At 32.2% G+C, this 9,925-nt stretch overlaps 1 long non-coding RNA gene across 2 annotated transcripts; it reads left to right on the top strand.

The window, feature by feature from the left end:
• Window positions 1–1,563: 1,563 nt before the first annotated feature.
• On the top strand, window positions 1,564–9,451 carry LOC118201953 (uncharacterized). 2 transcript variants are annotated; one of them, XR_015041923.1, is made up of 3 exons: window positions 1,564–1,787; window positions 7,465–7,608; window positions 9,266–9,451. It is a non-coding gene; the product is annotated as an uncharacterized LOC118201953 (long non-coding RNA). The 2 variants fall into 2 exon arrangements; XR_004760334.2 differs by having other exon boundaries at window positions 1,580–1,787; window positions 7,465–7,651.
• The last annotated feature ends 474 nt before the right edge of the window (window positions 9,452–9,925 follow it).

Raw genomic sequence — 9,925 nt, 5'->3', positions numbered from 1 at the left:
TATCCGGCTAAACAAAACGTTAGCTTCATTTTATACTTTTGTTTTCTGTGCACCTCAAGTTTGCTCCTCCAAACTGGCTCTTGATCAGGAACTAAATTATTTAAAAGCAGTAGCCATTGACAGAGGCTTTTCATCCAACATTATTAACAAAGCAGTTAAAAGGTTCTCATCTCAACACACCAAAAGTCACACTCCTGTTTTAGAAGATTATAAGAATTCTGTTGTGGTTCCTTTCTTTCCATTAGGTATAAAATTGCACGTATTTTACAGAAATTTAATTTTCGTTTATTCTGCTATCAACAAAATGCGAGTTCATACTTAGACCCCATTTCGGATGTGAATTTCTAGGGTACTTACAGGATTCCTTGCCAGTGCGTTAAATTTACATTTGTCTAACTAAGAGAGCATTAAAATTTCGCGTTAAGGAACATGAGGCATATATTAAAAAAAGGGAAACACAGAAGTCCTCTGTTGCCCAGCATTGTTGTGCTGAAAATCACACTTTCCATTTTTCTGTAGCTAAACTTATTCAAAAAACATCATCCGTTGGTGAATTGGATTTTCTAGAGGCGTTTCACATTAAAACAAATTTTCTATTCTGGTTAACGACCCTAATTCCAATCCATCTTTATCTTCAGACTTTAAGGAAATTATGTTTCAATTTTCTAGTTTCATCAATACATGGCGCCAGTAGCTTAACTCCTGTCCAGCCATTCTTATCTTATCACTATATTTTATTTTGTCCATTTGCGCTTTGGCAGCTGAGAATGATGGTTCGGTAAAACCATTGAAAGTGTCCTCTGAAAATTTGCAAATATAACGCTGAAGTTTGTTGCTTCACTTCTAAATTAATACTAAATCTACTTGCATAAGGGAAGAGATGAATTCGTAGAACACGTTTTAAGGAAAATTGGCTCATATTAATAATTCATATTGGGAAACTGCAAAACAAGCCTGCTGCCAGCCAATTTTCAAAAATTCTGAATCCAGCTCTACCATTTTTTTGTGATTTTATCCGTTGAGCCACATTTTGATCAAATTTTGAATTTTAGCATTTCTGTGGGTGAAAAACTAAAATCCACTTCTCTGTGCTGTTGTTTTCTGATACAAAAAATATGTTTTAGCAATTTGCATTATATATACTGTTGTCTTTAGAGCTGTTTTTGTGTGGTCTTCCTCAAATTTTAATTAAGTATATCTTTTCTGATTTTAATAGTATGGAGGTAATATCATTATTGTCTGACCAATTTGAGAATAAAAATTTTTTGCATTGATATTTAGTTTTTCTAGAGCAGAGTATGTGTGTTAAAGTTTCGCCTATTTTTATTAAACGTCGTCAAGTGAACAAAATTGTGGCGTTCTAAAACTTGTTGAACATACTTTTTAAATTAGAGATCTGCAACATAAAGCGAGTACTTAGTCTTGCAGCTCTTTTAGAACACTCAATATAATTGGCAGGCATAATTTATTTATTGTTAACATTATATTTTATAGAAGAAAGCAAATTTTCATTTCATTATATATACGCCCTTATTGTTGATTTTCATCATTAGCTATTGTTGCTTCAGAAAGCGTGCAAAGATCAGGGGAAAACAGTGTTCATTTCTACAACATCTAATTTGTGGCCTTCGGTGTAGACTTTCTTGTCACGCTATTCTACAATTTGAAGGAACACTTAAACGCTGCTTTTTTCTCCTCAAATATCATTTTTATCATCAACGAGTCAATTGATATATAAAGAAAATAGCATTTCGTGATTTTGCAATAATTTAATCATGAAGATTTTGGTAAGTAGATAACTTATCATGACTTTAGCGTTGCATGTTTAAAGAAAGAGTAAAATCCTTTAATTTGAATTAGTTTCAAGAAATGTTCATTTTGCTTGTTACAAAAATAAAAATAAAAATAATTTTTTTCTAACAGAAATCGTTTCATTTAAAGTGGTTTATATGAAAATTTTAAATGTATTTGATGTATTTAATTTCTTGTATTGTCATTTAAAAATGTATAAAACATAACCTAAGAGTATGCATTTGGACGGAAAAAATATATGCAAATATCTGTATAATAATTGTATGCTTTTTTGGTGTTTTAATTATGCATTGTAAATACAAAATATTTTCGTATGATGCCACATAGATAATAAACTTGAAGAAGAGCAGATAATAAACTCTAAGGAATTAACATCTCATATTTTGTTTAAAAATATAATTTTATATTCCTAAGATATTTCCTACCCATTTTGCTTAAAATCACATTTTTTCGTGTCAGACTGACCTTTATCGATTGAATCAAGTTTAATAATGAAATCCTTGTTGACTATGATGACCACAGCCACGAAAAAGACGCATCCAATTGTTCAGAAACTGACGTTATTAATTGAAGCAAAATAAATAAATGATTAATAGTGAAGCATACCTTCAAATCGCATGTAACAATCTGACATTTGTTTTAAATTCTACTAATAGTTAAAATTGAGTTCAATACTTCAGGTCACACAGATTCGCCCATAGCGGTAGAAAGAGCAAGACGAAAGGAGTTTAAAGAATAGTGAAAATTTAATTACTGTCGTTATACCGTAATGTGTATAGTAAGACGTAAGTCATGCATTGTGCATGAAGAGCTTCATGCTGTTAGCGTTAGCAGCTGCTGGCATTTATTCCGAGATAAGCTAAGTGCAATCCTAAAGAAGGTAATGGCGATCTGAGGAGTTTCATTTGTCTTGTACCATCTTAAATAATACATGTTCTGCAATTGGTTACATAAAGGTCAAAGTCAGATGTCTTATTTAAAGAACTAAACTTTTGATAATTTTACATTGATACAAGAGAAGGACGCTTGTTGTGTAGCAAGTTTAGCACCGATAAATAATAAATGATTTTTAAGTTGTATATTTCCTTTCCATCTGTAACCTGCTAGTTATGATCAATCGGAAGTCCTTGTGATTTTTTAGCTGTGCTTTTTGTACAAATCTAATTCGACAGCTTCCAGAAAATTCTAAACTAAAACTAAAGATTATTCAAATCTGGTAGCTACACTAAACCTCCTGTAAGTTCATTTGAAACATTTCTTTGTGCCTTTTTTCTTCACACATTCATTCAGTCTAAATGCATTGACAACCGGCATAGTATAAATTGAGAGAAAGAAGTGTAACTGCAGCTAATGAAATACATTTCCGGACGTAGTCCAGGTAGTGCGTGAAATTGATTTAGATTTTAGGTTATCATACTTAGAGAGTTGCAGCACTGAGTGGAAACATTTGTATTATATCCAACTGAATTGTTGCCAAATAAAGGAGGCTAAATTTTGTTTTGTAATATTTTATTTTAGAATTTCTAAGTGATGAGTAAGGATAAACTTAAGCTTTTACTTGCTTATGTTATGTGGTATTGGTGTTTCCACAGATAATTTAAGCTACAGAAAATGGCTAGCATCTTAGTTTTGAGATAACACTGGAGGGGTTAGCTTAACCGTAGTAGGAGAAGTGTTGATTTAGGTACACAGACGGCTAGAAATATCCCATCAAATGTTATACAGTGGTGGTGAAAATTATAATTACTTAAGATATTTTCTAAAAGTAAAGATATAAAACAAAAGTTTTTACTTTTTTCATACATAAGTGATTAAAATACAGCATAAATAAATCATTACTCCCCTATGAGTAAAATTTTACTTACGCGTTTATTTTATTTATTTGATGTAATATGTTTGATGTACGAGTTAAGATAGGTACTCTTTTGGTATCAGGACCGAATTAAAAAATGCATTGCGTGTATGTATGAGCGTATATGTGTATGTATATAAACACACGTACATATGTACGTATATATACATGCATATCTCCATACATACATGCATGCATACATATATTTCTGAATCCGGTTCTGCTAACAGAAAACTATCTTAAGATATTATTACAAACATGAAAATAGAAATACAGTATAAAATTTTAAAAATCCAAAATTATGACTTTATTTCAGGGAAATATTTTATCCCACACGATTTTAAAACTAATTCATCAAGAATTTTGTTTTACATAATGTGTTGAGCAGTATTGAGTAACTGATGAAAAAATTAATTAGTTTGTAAGGATCCTAAGTTTTACTAACGTTTATTTTATTTTAAAAGTGTACTATCACTTCTTATTTTCTACTTCCGGCCAGAATTAAATGCTTTAACTTGTTTATGCAAATTGTCTTGCTAACTCCCAAGTATTTAAGTTGTGGCTTTTTGCCAAGAGTTAGGGAGACAGAAGGAGATTTAGGAAGCAAGCCGCTTGCCACTGCAGTTTTACGAGTTTTCACTCAGTTGCTGGTTGCTTTTAAGACCAGAGGTTTAGCCCTCTTAATATTTAAGAACGTATTGTAGTTTCAGCAGCTTAGCGTACTACATACGTACCCTTTTAAATAAAGGCCAGTCTTAGTGCTAGGCATTTGCATATTAATTCAAAGTTATCTTTTAGTTAGAGTTTTAGTTAGTAGTTTTGTATTCTTACGTTCAGACCACAAGTGGTTGGTCTCTGTATCCCGAAGTTCGGGAATACCTGTAAAGTATTGAAAATAAAAGGTTTCGTATACCCTTCCCGCTTGTGTTGTCTACTTCACACATTCTTGAACATAGCTTGAGTAAGTTCCCTGTTTCTATTCAGGACCATTCATGTTTCAAAGCAAATCAAGAGAAACACAAGTCTTGACAAGTTTATTATAAGACTGAAATAACGAAATTATTCCCATTTGATAACATGCCCTGATATATTTTATTTTTCATGCAGACCTTTCTTTCATAACTCGTTCATTACATTTATTTCAGATCATTAAATTTCAGCAAATATTAGAAACATTTATTATCAATTAATAACTAATATTGTTTTATTACAGTTTTCGCTTTACGAATCTTAAACTTGATATTTGTTTTAGAAAATTGCCTTTGATGATTTTTCACAATTGTTCTTAAAACATTGAATATGGAAATAGTAATTGTTATGGAAATACTACGATCATTTACTTTCATTAAATAAAACTCTACCGAGTCATGGCATGTGACAAGAAAAAAATACTCTTCATAAGAGTAATAAAAACATTATTTTATATCGAAAAATCAGAAAAAATTTTCTGATATTGGTGTACTGGATTATTGCAACAACAGCTAATAAGGAAAGATATTTGGTAGTCCAAGAAAATGGCAGAATTAACAGTGATCGCTCCCTGAAGAGATGTCATAACGAAACTGAGTATCCTTTGCTCCTTGGATACACGAGTTACGCTGCAGATATAGACATATCTACGCTTTGACAACTACGCTTTGGGTTTGAACGGTTTCAGATATTGGCCACAACTAACGCCGGGCCGCCCAACTAGTATAGTGGTTAGTGTCGCTATCTGCAGTGCCGAAAGGCCCGGGTTCGTATCTTGGAGAAGGCATGGATGTTTGTAAATGTATAGTGTCCGTGAGGCGCTGTAGCACGGAACGTAAACTTGCGCTTCTTGCCACGAGGAATTTCGGGGGCTTTGGCTGACTACAAGTCAGACAAGTGAGCATTAGCAACAACTAAGGCTGGAAGCGGTGGTCACTTTATTATGGAGGCACATGATAGGTGGGCCAGTGTTGACTTCTATGAAGGGGTGGACAAATTACATCCATGTCTTCAGGATTTGAGTCCAGGCTCTTCGGTACGGCAATCAGAGTTACTAACCACTTTACTGTTGGACAATACCGTCCGACAGCAATCTAACTAATGTATAACACCATAATAATTGGAAGCCTTTTCACCCCAGAGAACTGAAGACTCTGGACACTGAATGAGTATGGGCTATTTACAGGACTGTTTTCATTTACAGTGCCCGAATTCCTCTAATCTCTTGCTGTCGAAAGGTAATTAAGGGATCAATAAATTTTATTAATCCAAGCCAATTTTTTCCATTTCTTATAAAATTTTATAGAAAGTATTAAAATTACAGAAGTCATTTTTACTGCTTTTCCTCTAACGAAAATTAACCAAATCATTAATGTAAGTGAACCACTTTGTTGTCGAGAATCTCTTTCAAGAATGTTTACCTGTATTATCATCATTCATGTGAATTGACATGAAACAAAAATCTCCACCGGGTGGTCTTTTATCTTGTTAAAGGTTATATACCTTTCTTTTGCAAATCAAGTAAAATTAACAGGATGTCTCCAACTTCTTAAACTTCTATAACTTCTACAGAAATAATACAACTAAGCTACTTTTATTAGCTAATTGATTATGGCAAAACTCGCTAGGTATTATCTACCTAAATGGAGGTATTTTTATTTTTGGTTTTGGTTTTCCTCCTCGTCACAATAAATTTATGTGATCGCTGTAATGGTTTCTGATGTTGGCTGCTGTTTTTGTCCAGGGTCGTATCCTGGAGGCTTTTATATTTGTAAGTTTATGTAGTTTTTGCGACAATTTCTGCGAGCCGAAAATCTCTCAAGAGATTTGGTAATCTGGGAAAATAGATAGAAGGCCCTTGAATCCGTCCCTCTGAGGATTCTCTTTCAACCTGAAATGGAATTTGGCACAGCTTGACAGAAAAAGTGCAATGGCGCTGATGTCAAAGGTAACGTCAAGAGTCCAAATTTCGTTGACATATTTTTTCTCCGCCGTATCTACGTAAATCAAATCAGTGATCGCGTAAAAAAATTAATTAATAGATGATTTATTTTTAGTAAAAACAAATCTATGAAAATCCGATTCTAAATTGTCCCGAAAAGCTTTGTCAAAAAGTGAATCCTGTACGATCTCTGGTTTTGTACCATATTGCTCAATTTCCTATGCACCTGACGATTTGAGGTCGAGAATGTTTCCGTTTAGTTTTTAGTGGCGCAGTAGCACAATTATTTTACATTACAACCATGGAAACGTTCCTTCTTTACATGCACATTCTTTGGCTCAACAGCTATTCCGCGCACACGCAGCGAGGTATTAAGCCTAGATGGATAGCCCCTATACAGTAAACTTCGTATATGCTTTTCCTTCTTCGTCCTGATGAAGCCACTCCTGTTTACGCGAGGCTTTCGTTCTTAATCCTAGAAGTTCTTTGGTTGTACTTCACGTATGAAATGTCCAAGCCCTATTAAAACGACAAGCGCAATACTGGGCTCCTCGTCAAAATAAATTTCGTGAACTTCTGATGTTACTACCAGACGAGGGAGATACGTCATAACAACATATATATTCACAGTGTGGAATTTCGTCCTTTTATCAATCAGTATATATGCAAGAGTATAAGAACTTTCGCTTAGAATATCCACTCCGAGAGTATCTCTAAGAAAGCCTTAGAATATTTCACATTAATAAATTATGTACCTGCTTTAAAGTACAAACTTTGTGGATTTATGATAAGCCTAATATCAGTAGGAAAGAATAGCTATACTAAATTTAAGATTTGTTAATATCTTTCTTATTTTCGCCTGTCGTACTAACAAATTGTTTCATTTCAGTTAATCGTACTGGTTGGTTTTTTCCTGTGTTCTGTGACTGGAGGAGCACCTCAGTACGGGTTTGATGTACCATTTTACGGAGACCTTCCTGTAGGAGGCTACAGGAACAACATGCCGGTACCAATGAGTCCTATGGCTGGCCAGGTGCCTGGCATATTTCCATACCCATACAATCCTACGTATTGATGTAACTAATAAATAGCTTTATTATTTTCAAATGAAAAGTTTATAACTGGTGACTGTATTGATTTTATTTTTAGTAAAATACAATTCTTTTGTGTTAATGCTTAAATGATTATAATTTATAATACAGGTCATCTGATATAAATAAACAATAGATGTTTTAGTTATTTATCTGAATTTCTAAAGGAAGTTGTTTAATTATAGTATCATGTTATATAATGAAAATTGTATAAACTTAATTGATAGAAAATTAATTGATCAGAAATATGGAAAATAATTTTAAAAGTGGAATAATATTGCAAAGAGCAAATTATGCGTATAAAGTTTTCAGAAAAATTTCACACCCGGAAGCGAGGTTCGATAAAAAATAGCAGTACAAGCAATCAAAATAAAATATTGTAATACTTTAAAAAAGAAAACATACTGAATAAAATAAACGGGTTTTAAAACGGGTCTTTGTTGACTGAAAAGGCAAAGTTTTTGTGTTAATCGTTTTTTAGATTCTGAAATATCACAGATATATATTACGGAGGAAGAAAAAAGTTCCAATTTTTAAGTGTTCTGAATTAGAAATATCTGATGTGGATGCCACATTGCTTGCTTGTATGACCTTTTAAAACTTACACATTTTTCTGCACTTCATTTATACTTATATCGTCCAATTTCATTAGAAATGTATTTCTCATTCAATCAATTCAGTTCTCACTTCGTGGCAAGATAAAAATATATAAAAACTCAAAATATAATTAAAAACTGTAAAACAAAGAAAAACTCAAAAACTGGTAGATTTTTGCGTTTAATAACAGGTAATCAAGATTAGAGTTTCTAAGCAAAAACAAGCAATTCGGCCAACAGGCAGGAAGAAAAATATTGATGCAAAAAATTAAAAAGTTAACGTTAAAATTAAAGTTAACGTTTTATACCACTCCACAAAAAGATACTTAAGTCGGTGCACCAACTGACTTAATTCACTATTCTACTAAGAATTTCAAATGTAAAAAAATGGCGGCCTCGTTAGGCCTAGCGCTACTTTTAAATTGTTGACAAATTTTAAATTGTTGACATTATGCAACTATTCCATGCATATTAACTAAAGACATGAAAACTTAAGCGGAATATAAGAATAAGATAATTTAGTCACTTTTTAAAGCAAAAATTGCATATTTTACCAACATAGAATAAAAAAATTGAGCTCAACGAGATGCGTGCAGAGTACTATACATTTAATATATGTAAGTAATTGTGAGTAAAGTAATAAGCCTAAAGCTTGCATTAAAACTGCTAAGTAATAAACTAATATTATTATTAGGGAAAAAATTCATATATTATCTACCAGAAGAGAAACTTAATTAAAACCATGAATTATTATAAGACAACATTTTTAGTCAGTACTTTTATTAGTACTTTAATACTCTACATTAATTATTGTATTGCAGTAAAAACCTTTAAAATCTGTAAAGATAAATTCTGAATCAGAAAATAACCAAAAAAAAAGTGAACATTTTAAGTACTGAAAGGTAGTTAATGTTGACTGCAGATGCAGGTTAATTGGCTTGTCAAGGGTGACAAATATATATATATATTAAATTTTTTACTTTTGTTTTTTATTATTTTTCAGATTCAGGATTTTCACTGCATATAGCTGAAAAGTATATACCAGGGCTGTGGAGTCGGGCAGATTTTGGGGTAAAAAGTGTCGGAACTGGAGACGCTAAAAAAACAGGACGACTCCGCCTCCAATTTTTGTTGGACAATTTGAAATGAAATTAAAATGAATTAAAATAAAATATTACTGACAAGCTGAGTTATTATTTTTATTTATGAACTATATACATTAATAAATAGTTATTTTCTATTTTATTGACGTATTAATAAACAAATATAAGGGAGGATGGATGTGATATTTGTCATTAGTGCTTAAACTGATTCATTTAGTTACAAATCTCACTGGTAAATTTAGGTAGGTAGCAACAGCAGCAAGAACTCCCAAAATTGATGCCATTCTTAATCGCAAAGGAGCCGGGACTATACCTTCAAACTGGAACAATTCTGTTGAAACAGGTTCGTTTGGCAAGGCCAATTAAAATTATAAGCATGTAGTAATTACAAAAATATTCTTTATAATAAATTATGACTACATTTCTTTAATCAATTACTAATTATAAAAAATGGGCGTAACTCTCTTTACGACTTTTTTATTTAAAATTTAAATAATTTTTAATCATGATCACACGTAAAACCGTCGGTGGGTGCAATGGTGCCAGCGGATATAATGTTG

The sequence above is a fragment of the Stegodyphus dumicola genome, chromosome 7, assembly GCF_044657685.1.
Source record: "Stegodyphus dumicola isolate Sdum_Otavi_A_Nest chromosome 7, ASM4465768v1".
NCBI lineage: Eukaryota > Metazoa > Arthropoda > Arachnida > Araneae > Eresidae > Stegodyphus > Stegodyphus dumicola.
Note: the sequence above shows the minus strand (reverse complement) of the source record. Positions and strands in the feature narration are given on the sequence as shown.